The sequence below is a fragment of the Ovis canadensis genome, chromosome 19, assembly GCF_042477335.2.
Source record: "Ovis canadensis isolate MfBH-ARS-UI-01 breed Bighorn chromosome 19, ARS-UI_OviCan_v2, whole genome shotgun sequence".
Classification (NCBI taxonomy): Eukaryota; Metazoa; Chordata; class Mammalia; order Artiodactyla; family Bovidae; genus Ovis; species Ovis canadensis.
The window spans coordinates 55154476-55167138 of NC_091263.1; the positions used below are offsets into that span (position 1 = coordinate 55154476).

Here is a 12663-nt window from a genome sequence, read left to right on the forward strand (position 1 = left end):
CTATACATCTCTCCTTTTCCATGGTCACTTTCCTCCACTTTCATGCTCCTCCCTAAACACTCGGAGTGATTACTATGTACACAATTAATTAAATGAATGGTTCATAGCCTTAGGCAATCATTTCTATTATTGTCTGATATTGCTACTTGCATATTTTATTAAAGCAATACTTTATTGTTATTAAACTTTTAAGATACACATGCTTTATTTCACTAGTAGTATTATAATAAGGTCCTTGAAGGGAGATGTCAGGTCTTAAAATCCTTATGCTTCCAAGGGGGCATGTATATAATCATGTAATTGAAATGAAGTGGATGTTTTACCAGTCACGGGAGCAGGAAGATGAAGGAAGTGGAAAAGGAACGCACACCTTGTGGTAATGGTCTCAGAAGAAGGTTGCCAACAAAGTCTTCCCTTACTGTCTGTGTGTGCCTCTTCTCCCATCGAGGGATGAAGACCTTTTTTTCTCCCTTTGAGTTCTGGTTGGCCTTTTGACTTTTTTTGACCAATAGGAAATGGCAGAAATAACACCGTGTCAGTTCTGAGTCCAGACATTAGGTTGACTGGAGATAACAATCTTTAGAGCCCTGTCATCACTTAAAGAAGTCTGAGTATGCAGCAAGAGAGAGGCCGCTGGGAAAGGAGTCCTGGAGGACTACAAAGATATGGAGAGACGCCTAGCCAACCCTCAGCTGCCCCAGTCCTACCAGGCGAGGTGCGTGGAGGGGAGGGAAGCCAGCTTGGATCTTGCAGTCCCAGCAGGATGGCTCCAGTCAGCACCACATGGCGCAGAGAGCCCTGTCCAAACTGAAGAAAGTAGGACAAGTAAATGGTCACTGTTCTTATTGTTTTAAGTCCCTATTTTCAGAGTGTTTTATTAAACAGCAAAGATCACAGAAACACAACTAAAATGGGTTAAGTTGTACATTAAACTTTGTGATCTGTAGAAGTGCTTTTTGAGCTTTATTGTGCATACAAATCGCCAAGGGATCTTGTTAAAAAATCTGGTTCAGTGGATTAGGGGTGGGGCCTGGACTTCTGTATTTCTAGGAAGTTCCTAGGTTGTGACTTCCCTGGTGGTCCGGTGGTTAAGAATCCACGTTCCAATGCAGGGGATGTGGGTTCAATCCCTGATCGAGGAACTAAGATCCCATATGCCGTGGGGGCAGCTAAGGCTGCATACCACAACTACTTAGCCCACATGCCATAAGTAGAGAAGAGCCTGCCTGCCATTACTAAGACCTGATGCAGCCAAATACATAAATAAATAAATAGTTTTTAAAAGTTCCCAGGTGATGTTGCTGTTCTGGCCCATGGGCCACATTTTGAGGAGAAAAATTCAAAGCAGAGAATTCTATTCATCCTAAAATTACCAAGTTGCTTTTTAAAACCAGTGAGGTTACACTTGACTTTCTGTTGAGATTTCAGATCCTGCCCAGGCTCTGTCATCTGCACAATAGACATGCCAGTTTCAACAGCATAAAGTCAGATGCATGTACGTTTTGCACGAAGTACTAGGCAAGTTGTATTTTCTCAAAGTCTTTCTTCAGAGTGACTTTATTTCCCTAAGCTTCTTATCTGTTTAACCAAGAAGGATGCTCTATGACAATCCTTAATAATGGTAGTGATAATAGCAATCACTTCTGCATACTGAGTGCTTTGTTGTCAATCAGAATCTGTACTAAGTGCTTTATGTACTTAGTAAAGATTCATTCATTTCATTCCTATAATGTACATGACTGTAACCATTTTGTCAGTGAGGAAACTGGGGTTCAGGGAGGTTCAGTTCCTAGCCTTAGTCACCCAGTGACTAAGATAGGATTCAGTACTGTATGATCTGACTCCAAAATACGGGTTGACAACTGCTCCGACTCACTGCTTCTAATTAGAAGCCTGGCACACTAAGCCCCCGGCCTCAGGTTAGTGTGTTATGGCTCACATTCTTTCTTCTTTGACTTTTTTCTTGTAGTAGTGGTGGTAGGAGTATAGACATTTTCCCTCCATGCAGTGTAGCTGACTTTGGGAACTCCTAACAGAGATACCCAAAATGTTCCTTTGTGTGTGTGTGCACGTATGTGTGTGTGTATGTAAGGCAGGAGCGGAAACACCTTTAAAGCCCATTAGTTGGGAAATTTAATTTTTTATAGCAGCATTCACATAGTCATTGTCAGCATTTTACAGTGGTATTTAAAGTGCTGACATGAGGAAACTCTTTACCAGAATAAATATAGACGATTCTTTCAAACTTCAATAGTCTCTTGTTTTCACTGTGTGTTGCCTATTGCAACTAAATAATTTCTCCCTCCTCCCTTCACTTTTGACTTATTGTTTCCCTTTCTATGCTGTTTATCAGACAGAAGCTACTACTGTTGGAGGTTTCTATCAGAGAGGCATAAAATACTTATTTTAAAAAGCCATAAAAGACTCTGATATGAAACCTACTTTGAAAGTAGACTGCCAGGACATCTCTCTACTTGTTGGTTTGAATGCCTCTTCTGTGTTCTCTTAAACGTTAAAGAAACTGGCAGTGCTGGAAATGGCAGTGCTCTGTGGCACCAAAGCCAGTGCCCTGCAAAGAACTTGACTTGGGGTTAGATGATAACACTAGGATATAAGGACCTCCCAGAGAGGAGGTTTACTTAGCTCTCAAATCTCTACTGCTGAGATTGCTGTTCTCCAACGTGATGGTGGTGATGAGGGGTGTTTGTGAGTGCGCGCGTGCGTGCGTTTGTGTGTATGTGCATGTGCGTGTGCGTGTGCGTGTGTGTGTGTGTGTATACAGAGTTTTTAAAAGTGAAATCATTGGCTGGACACTTTTTGATGGGGTCAGTACAGATTTTATAGGGCTTCCCAGGTGGGTCAGCGGTAAAGAATCCGCCTGCCAATGCAGGAAACACAGGAGACGCGGATTCAACCCCTGAGTCTGGAAAGTCCCCTGGAGGAGGACATGGCAACTCACTCCAGTGTTCTTGCCTGGGAAATCCCATGGACAAGGAGCCTGGAGGGCTACAGTCCATAGGGTCTCAAAGAGTCCGACATTACTGAGTGACTGAGCACACACACACAGATTTACAGATTTTATTGTTTTCTTTGGGTGAAGGGGGTCATTACAGGACTTGCCTGGGACTTCAATCACTGCTCAGAACTAAGTCATTTTTCAAAATCACAAAATACCTGTTTCTCCCAATGCCAGCTGTTCTTCAAAACAAGAGATGGTCACTTCCGTGATTTTCTTTTGTCATTCTGAATGAATCATTTACAAGACAAATGATTTCCTGATCTTTTATATGTAAAATATTTCATGTAATCTAATTTTTCAAATAAATGTAACATTGTAAGGAGCTTTTGAGAAATATCTAATAAGAGCTACTTTTTGTTTCCTTGGAACCACATGGAAGAAATGTCTGGACCTTTATTAGTTTGCATCTTTCCAATCTGAAAAATGTGGAATACCCTCCAGTAATTTTTTTATCATGTGTCCATGGGAGAGAACCAGAAAAACTGAGTGATTTCTAAATTATCTCTTTCAAAGAAACATCCCAAGAGGGCAGAGGCTCGCTTAAGTGAAATGTTTCTGAAGATGCTTTTCTTTCAGATTACTGAGAATCTTAGTATCTAATGTAATTTGTTTCGAGGAGAATGGAGGACACAGCACTGCTAGTGGAGGCTTGATACATATCATAGTATTAAGGATGGATTCCTTAGCAATCATGTGGATTGGCCATCAGAAGAATTTAAATGGAACTCTCAGTAGAAAATAAGTACTTTGTGCAATGCAGAAAGAAAAATAAATGTTGTAAACATATACTATAAAAAGGATATCATTAAATGAGACTTTTTGTAGTGTCAGCTTAATCCTTCTTTTTTTCATTTATTGCTAATTAGAGGAAAAACTGTCTTTGGAAAATGTGTAATGATTGTGTTGCAGGAAGAAGGACCCCTTCCAGGGCCCAAAACTGGGCTCTTGTCTAACACTCGGAAATGAATTGTCCGAGGAGACACATGTGCTGACAAAGCAAGAGATTTTATTGGGAAAGGGGACCTGGGTGGAGAGCAGCAGGGTAAGGGAACCCAGGAGAACTGCTCTGCCGCATGGCCTGCAGTCTTGGGTTTTATGGTGATGGGATTGGTTTCCGGGTGGTCTTTGGCCAATTATTCTAATTCAGAGTCTTTCCTGGTGGTGCATGCATTGCTCAGCCAAGATGGATGCTAGCGAGAGGGATTCTGGGAAGTGGACGGACACACGGTGTCTCCTTTAGACCTTTCCCGAACTCTTCTGATTGGTGGTGGCTTATTAGTTCCATATTCCTTATCAGGATCTCCTGTCATAAAACAACTCATGCAAATGGTTACTATGGTGCCTGGCCAGGGTGAGTGGTTTCGATCAGTGCGCTTCCCCTAACGATTGTCCTGTGGTTTATTTTCTTAAAATTGGTTAAATCTGTTTTAGGAAGTTTCTGTTGTAGGAACTTTCTGTATATATTTCTGTATATATTTTGAAAGTTGGAAATAGTATTGATCCATACTGCCTTCCTGACAGGAAGTTAAGTTTATTATTCTCTTAAAATCTCCAAATTCCTTTGGTTATGTAGAGGAGGAAAAATAACTTCCCCTCTGCCCTTTTGAATTCTGGGCTGAGACCTGCCCCCCCACCCTATACTACCCCACTGCCTAGCCCCATAATAGAGTAACAGGAGAAAAACAAACAGAAATTTATTAACATGTAAACTTCATATGTCCATGGGAAATAACCAGAAAAACTGAGTGACTTCCTGAGATGAATTTACTACCTTAAATGCCAACTTCAGGTAAAGATAAAAGAAAGATAAGGAGGGCTGGGGTGGGCAGTTATTGGAAATTACTAGGAAAGGCATAGTAAATAAGGGTAAGATTTGTTTATAGATTTAATGCCTTTTCCAGTGATAGGATTCTGTTGTGATTTAGAATCATCCTTGTCTTCCTGGTTCTGAGAGGGAGTGAATGGAGATTTCCTTTTTAAATATAAATGTCTCTAACAAAAGGGAAACTTCTCTATTTTCAGAGCCTCTCCTGTGTCTGCTGTTTCTTAAAATAAAAGGCTCAAAATAATCCTTATGCCAAAGAGTCACATTTTGGAGTGGCATATTCTGCTACCCTTCACAGTATCCCAAGAGAGAAGAAAATGAGAATCTTGGCTCACAGAATTCCAGGTTGTAATAGGGTGAATCTGGCTTTTGTTATGGATGGCTATAGGTGCTTCACTGTATATTCAAACCTGTTTCTTCCAGGAAATCTAGGTTTCGTGTACCCCAAAGTTAACACTTGTTTGGAGAGCTTTCTTTATTAAAAGATTTTAAATGACCAACTGCTCTAAAAGGACCTGGAAACTTAAGTTGTAATAGTTTCATGGTGAATTTGCTTCTGCTTCTTTCTATCTCATAGCCCATTTCTTCTCTACACGCTCTTAACTTTCCTTCAGTCTAAGTCCTTGTAGTGGTGTGAATTTAATTACTCTAAAAAATGAAATTCAACTGAGTAAATTTGAGATGTAAAAGTAATTCTCACAGTTAACTGAGATATTGCATCAATAATTAAAAATTACATTTAAAGAACAGGAAAATGCAAAAATGAGAGTATTTTGAGCAGCTAGGTTCTTTGAGAGCAAGGGTCCCTGCTTACTCATTTTTGTGTCCCTCAAAATTCCACAAAGTACCTTCTACGCTGTAGACATTAAATGACTGAGTAAATGAGTAAGTGAATGGCACTGCTAATACTGCTTCTTTTTGTCTTTGCCTTGTGTTTTCAGGCTTCGACTCTGGTCATGGTTTTTATCTCCTGACTGGTCCCTTTTCTTTTATGAGACTTGAATATCTTTCCTTGTTTTTTTTTTTTTTTTTAAATCCTGATCTTTTATCTTTTAACCTTTGATTCCTGACATTTCCCTTTCCATTTCTCACTTTCTTTTATAGTACAATCCCTTTTGTCTGTTTCAGTCTCTCTTCTCTCTAGCTTTTTGTGTCAATTTTTGTTTTTTTTTTTTATTCTTGTGACTTTTCTCTTTTTTAGATACTATTGGTGCTGGTTACTCTATTGAGTTAAAGAAGGCACCCCACTGAGTCTTCATGACAGAAAACTGATTAATTGACTAATGATGTAATTTGTACTGTGTTGGGGTCTTGAGCTGCTACCAACTGGGGAAATGGACTGCTTTATAATGGCATTTGTATCATAATCCAAACCTCAAAGCACCTGTACTTTTATCCATTTTTCTTTGATTTTTAAACCTACTAGTTATAGATTCTTTGACTTTCTCTACTTCTGTTTTAAAAATTATATCCATAATGGAGCATTATGGATATTTTTTAGACATATTTTTAGATATTGTTTAGAACTTGTTTTTTAGACACTATGTTAATAAAAATTAATTCACCACCCCACCCTAGGATGTTCATTGTCCTCCAGTTATTGCTGGTTTTATTTTCCAACACAGAAAAGGCAAATAATCAGAACCAATTGAACCCTCCAGAATTCTGTGTTGGGCATGTAGGAAATATCAGATAGATATAATCATTAGTCTAATATGATTAATATGTTTGTTCTACTAATCATATTACTTCATGTTATTCAATAAGTGTGTTTCAGTAATCTGATTTATTTTATATTTGAAGGGCAGAAAAATATTATATCTATGATAATGAACACTAAATCTAAATTTCTTAGTTTCAGATCCTAACCACTCTGATTACTAGCTTGGACAAGTAATTTTACCTCTACAGTATTGTTTCCTCATCTGTAAATATTACTATCAATTGCCTAAAATTATAAGGATTAAATGAGTTATTATTGAAACCCCCCTATGAATAGAACCTAACACATAGGAAGCATTTAGAAAATACTAGTTGTTCTTTAATTTTTTTTACAGTCTATCAGTTATTTTCCTCCCAGCTTTTTACTCTGAAAATATTAAACCTTAGGAAAAATTGAGAGATGAGAACAGTAGGTACCCAAATACCATTCATAAGAATTAAATTATTCATCAACATTTGTTACTGTTGTTCATTTGCTTTCTTTTTCTCATTTATATACTTTTGCAAAACTAACTGCAATTCAGCTGTAGACATTGTATTTCCATCTGACATTTAGCCCTGTATCTCCTAAGATCAATATGTAACCATAATATTATTGTCACACCCAAGAAATTTAAACACTGATATGTTATCAAATCAAATAAAAAAAGATTGCTGGGAGAAATAGCAACAACCTCAGATATGCAGATGATACCACTCTAATGGCAGAAAGTGAAGAGGAATTAGAGGGGTGGGATGGGAAGGAAAGTGGGAGGGAGGGGTGGGGTGGGGAGGAACGTGGAAGGGGACATATGTATACCTATAGCTGACTCATGTTGATGTTTGGCAGGAATCCACACAGTTCTCAAAAGCAGTTATCCTTAATTAAAAAGTAAATAGATTTAAAATTATAAAAAAAATAAAGAGTCTCTTGATGAAGGTAAAAGAGGAGAGTGAAAAAACTGGTTTGAAACTCAGTATTCAAAAAAATGAAGATCATGGCATCCAGTCCCATCACTTCATGGCAAATAGGAGGGGAAAAAGTGGAAGTAGTGATATATTTTATTTTCTTGGGCTCCAAAGTCACTGTGGAAGGTAACTGCCACCATGAAATTAAAAGAAACTTGTTACTTGGAAGGATAGCTATGACAAACTTACATAGCGTATTAAAAAGCAGAGACAACTCTTTGCCAACAAAGGTCCGTTTAGTCAAAGCTATGGTTTTTCCAGTAGTCATGTATGGATGTGAGTTGGACTATAAGGAAAGCTGAGCACCGAAGAATTGATGCTTTCAAACTGTGGTGCTTGAGGAGACTCTTGAGAATTCCTTGGACTGCAAGGAGATCAAAACCAGTCAACCCTAAAGGAAATCAGTCCTGAATATTCACTGGAAGGACTGACGCTGAAGGTGAAGCTCCAATACTTTGGCCACCTGATGCGAAGAGGCAAAAGTATGAGGGCAAGAGTAGAAGTGGGGCAACAGGGGATGAGCTGGTTAGATGGTATCACTAACTCCATGGACATAAATTGAGCAAACTCCAGGAGATAATGAAGGACAGTGGAGCCTGGCATGTTATAGTCCCTGGAGTCACAAAGAGTCAGACATGACTTAGCAACTGAACAACTAGTATTATCAAATATAATCAGATGTCCGCATTAATGTCACTTGTACCTTATAATGTCCCTTTTCCTTATGTTTTCCTTTTTATAAATCCAATTGGATTACACGTTTTCTTTAGTTGTTGTTCCTCTGTGGACTCTTTTAATCTAGAATAATCTCCTGCTTTTATTTATCTGTCATGGGTTAATAGTTTTGAAAATTCCAAGGCAGTGTCTTGTGGAATGCCATGCAATGTGGATTTGTCCCGTTGTTTCCTCATCATTAGATTTAGTTTAAATATTTTTGGTCAAATACTGTCTAAATGATACTGTGTACTTCACATTGCATCGTATAAGAGGCACAGAAGTTGTTTGTATCATTATTGGTAATGCTATATGATCACTTGATTAAGGTGATATTTTCCAGATCCCTCAAAATTTGGAAGTTATGTATTTTAATGAGATTGGACTTTTTGCTTTATAATCAGAAAATGACATTTTGAGAGTGGGTGAATATCTTTTATCCAAAAAACATTTTTCATCCATTGGTTGTATTATTCATGGATGAATATTGCCTGATGGTATTCTTCTAATAGTATTATTCTCATATATTTATTAACTGACATTGTTTGGTAACAAAAGTGCTCCTCCTCCCCGTATCCATATTGTGCATAGAATTCTCCAGGCAAGAATACTGGAGTGGGTTGCCACTTCCTCCTCCAGGGGATCTTCCTAACCCAGGGATTGACCCTGGGTCTCCTGCATTGCAGGCAGATTCTTTACCATCTGAGCCACCAGGGAAGACTACATCCATACTTGGATTTGCTAATTATCATTATGGCTGAAACAACTTACTCATAGAATGTGGTACTTGTTTCAGCTAAAATAAAATGTGTTTTTTTTTTTTAACTGCTTTTTATCATACCTTTTACCCCTAAGTCACTGTAAACTTTGTATTGACGTAAAGCCTACTTACAGAAGATGCACAAATCATATATATATATATATATATATAGCTCAAGGAAGTTTCACAAATTAAATATAACTGTATAAACAGATTCTTATTCTTTGGAAAGTGGTTTGTGCTCAGTCATGTCCAATGACTAGGGTATTTCTAAATACCCAAATACTAGGGTATTTTTGCCTGGGAATCTTCCATGGGATCTTCTCAACCCAGGAATCAAACCTGTGTCTCCTGCAAGGCAGGTGGATTCTTTACCACTGAGTTGTTAGGGTCCTTATTCTTTAGTGATGCTCAAATTGTCCCCAGTTTAGCCAGTAGGATCCCCTCTAAAGCTAGTTCTTGTGTCCTCGTGACATCTCTCCCTCAGTTTTGAGTATGCTCTTGAAGAAAAAAAGATCTTTTAAGCTTACCTTGTATTCTCACCTTATTCTCCTGACCAAGAATAAGTCATTTTTCAAAGAGCACTGCCTCCCTTTAGTTGGGAATGGAATTTAGAAACAAAGATTTGGCTAATAGATGGGTGCATTGATACTTTGTTGTCATTACTCCTAAGATATATATATATAATGTACACATATAGGTATATGTGTATATATATATTTGTAGACATAGATATTTATGTATATACTATATATGTAATAACCTACAATTCAAATCCAGCATCACAATATTCTTCAGCTTCCCTCATTTCATATTTGTTTCTCCTTTATTCCACTGTGAGAGTTCACTCTATTGATTCATTTGCTCTATCCTGTATGTAACATACAAAAAGTAGTTTCAGAAATACTACATCAATACTACTTCTAACAACCAATCTACTAAGTAAAGTTCACGATTAATTTGTATTTGTTTTTGTACTGACTTTCCACTGTGAATATACATTCAGAGTACCAGATTCAAGTTATTGGAATTCATTTTTTGGTCCTCTGTGGTCATTTTTATCAGTATGTCATTCATCTTACTTCTTTTCCTGCTTGCTTGCAAGTTTAGGTTTTGTTTTCTCAATCTTTTTCTCTTTGAATATGTAAAACTTTACATGGCTCAAAAACCAAATGTAGATAAAACTTTGTCCCAGGAAGTCCTATTTCATGCCTACCCTTTCACTGAGGTCTTATTCACCCTTCACAGTGAATATTTTCCTTAGTTTCTGGTTTACTCTTCAGATGCTTATTACAAAACTAGTGAATACATACATTTGTTTTTTTACATTGCTTATGGGTTATTTTTTCTGTGCAGGAGAGTCTTTAAATTTTCATATAGTCAAAATTTTCAATATTTTCTTAATTTTTTTAACATTTGGATTTGAATCATAGAAAGACTTTCCCCACATCAAAGTTGTACAGAAATTAATGTTTTCTTCTACCACCTGCTTTATTTTTATTTTTTTTATGTAACTTTTGACAAATTTATTTATTTGTAAGAATAATAACTGTTAGTATTATATCTACTGTATACAGACAATGTGCATGGTAAGCAGTTTTACAAAAATTATTTGTTTTAATCTTCACAGAACTCCAATGAGGGACTGTTACTCCATTTTGCCTGGAGAAGTTAAATAACTTGCCCTGAGCAATTAAAGGACAGAGTTAAACCTTGATGGTGTAGCTTCAAAGTGATGTTCTAAACCATCAAGCTATCTCGCCTCTCTACACAGAGATAATACAGAATATTTTGGTTCACTAGATTAATCTGAAGTCATGTTTCTTATTAGAAAATATTTCTAATCTCAGAATAAAAGCAAGAGAAAAACTAGTTTACTGATCAGAAACTTGCTAAACTACATTTAATATATTACATAAGAAAAACTAAAGAATTAACAGAGTATTATTAAAAACACCTCACCTTTTATTTTTCATCTGTATAAATACATACATACAACAATGTTTCTTTTAAATTTTACCAAGGATCAGAATTCCCTGGAGATCAGTCTGAAATGCAGATTGCTGACCCCCACCCAGAGAGATACAGATTCCAAAGGCCTGGGGTTAGGCTCAAGAATCTGCACTTCCAACAAGCGCTCAGAAGATGCTGATGCTGCTAGTCTAGGAATCACACCTGAAGAATTACTGCCTCCTGCTGCTGCTGCTGCCGCCGCTAAGTCGCTTCAGTCGTGTCCGACTCTGTGCGACCCCATAGACGGCAGCCCATTAGGCTCCTCTGTCCCTGGGATTCTCCAGGCAAGAATACTGGAGTGGGTTGCCATTTCCTAGTAACCCCTCATCGGATGTATATCAGCATAAGGAGGTTTTCCTTCAGCCATTTCTATAGAAGTAATGCCAAGGGACCAGATGTCAGCCACACAGTTATAGCCTATTTCTTGAATGACCTCAGGAGCCATCCAAAATGGAGTTCCTATCACAGTATTGCGTTTTGCCATTGTATCCGTTAACTGACCAGCAACTCCAAAATCCGCCAATTTTGCATGTCCTTCTGTATTGAGGAGAATATTTCCAGCCTTTATATCTCTGTGTATTTTTCTCATAAAGTGTAAGTATTCTAGTCCTTTCAAAGTAGATTTGAGAATGGTTGCAATTTCATCTTCTGTTAATGTTTTGTTTCGTAATCTAATTATGTCTGAGACAGAGCCAGCTCCACAGTACTCCATAACAATCCAGAGGTCTGTGTTCTTAAAGTAACTGCCATAGTATTTTACAACATATGGGCTGTCACATTGCTGCATTATGGAAATTTCTTTGATTATTTCCTGAAGATCTGACTCAACAGGTACTTGTTTAATTGCCACAACTTGACCAGATTCCTTATGTATTGCTTTAAATACACTTCCATAAGACCCTTCTCCCAGTTTCTCTAATACATCAAAAACTTCTTCAGGCTGCTTAGTCAAACTGTCTTCACTCAGCTTTTTTAGCTTACTCTTGGGCGCTGGCGGCTGCTCCATGGCGGCCAGGGTCAGAAGGAGGGACCAGGTGGGCGGCGAAGGCGAGAGGCGGGCAGAGTGCCGGGGCACCAGCCGGCCGAGCCAGGAGAGCCACAGCAGGAAACTCCAGGAACTCGGACCAACTTTCCCGTAACTCCGCGGCGGATCCCCCGCCCGCAGGCCGAGCGGGGCTCCTCCCGGCCCGCCCCGCCCCTCGGCCGCCGGCCCCGGCCGGGGAAGGGTCTGCTTTATTTTTGATATTAGTCATTGCTCTTGATGTTACAGTTAATCATATTGAGCCTCAAGGGCTGCCAAAACTCACAGGATTAATTCTCACAGCAACCACTGGCTGGGGAAGAGAGGGGAAAGATGGAGACTCCAGACACCTTATCTTTCGTAGTCTTCTAGGCAGGGATGTTTGGGACCTTGGATCCCTAGTCCAGGGCTCAGGAAATAGAGGGCATCATTGAGTAACTGAAAGAATGAATGAGTAAAAGAAGTTCTAGACAGTTATGATGAGTGAGTTAAAAATTGAGCTCCCTCTGGACAATCTGATGTGCACCAAAGCAATGGAAGAACAAAGAAGTGATGCTCTTGTTTTGGTTTATAGGTCAGCTTGTCAAGGATAAGAAACTACAGGTTTCTCATCCTGAGAGGAAGTCTCAGCTTTTGAAGAG

General features: G+C 38.5%; 1 protein-coding gene and 1 pseudogene across 16 annotated transcripts in view; one reads left to right on the forward strand and one right to left on the reverse strand.

Annotated features, from left to right (window-relative positions):
* FHIT (fragile histidine triad diadenosine triphosphatase) overlaps positions 1-12663 on the forward strand; it is a 1561686-nt gene that overhangs the window by 327582 nt on the left and 1221441 nt on the right. The gene's annotated exons all lie outside the window — the stretch shown is intronic.
* LOC138424810 (serine/threonine-protein kinase 3 pseudogene) lies at positions 11315-12205 on the reverse strand (annotated as a pseudogene).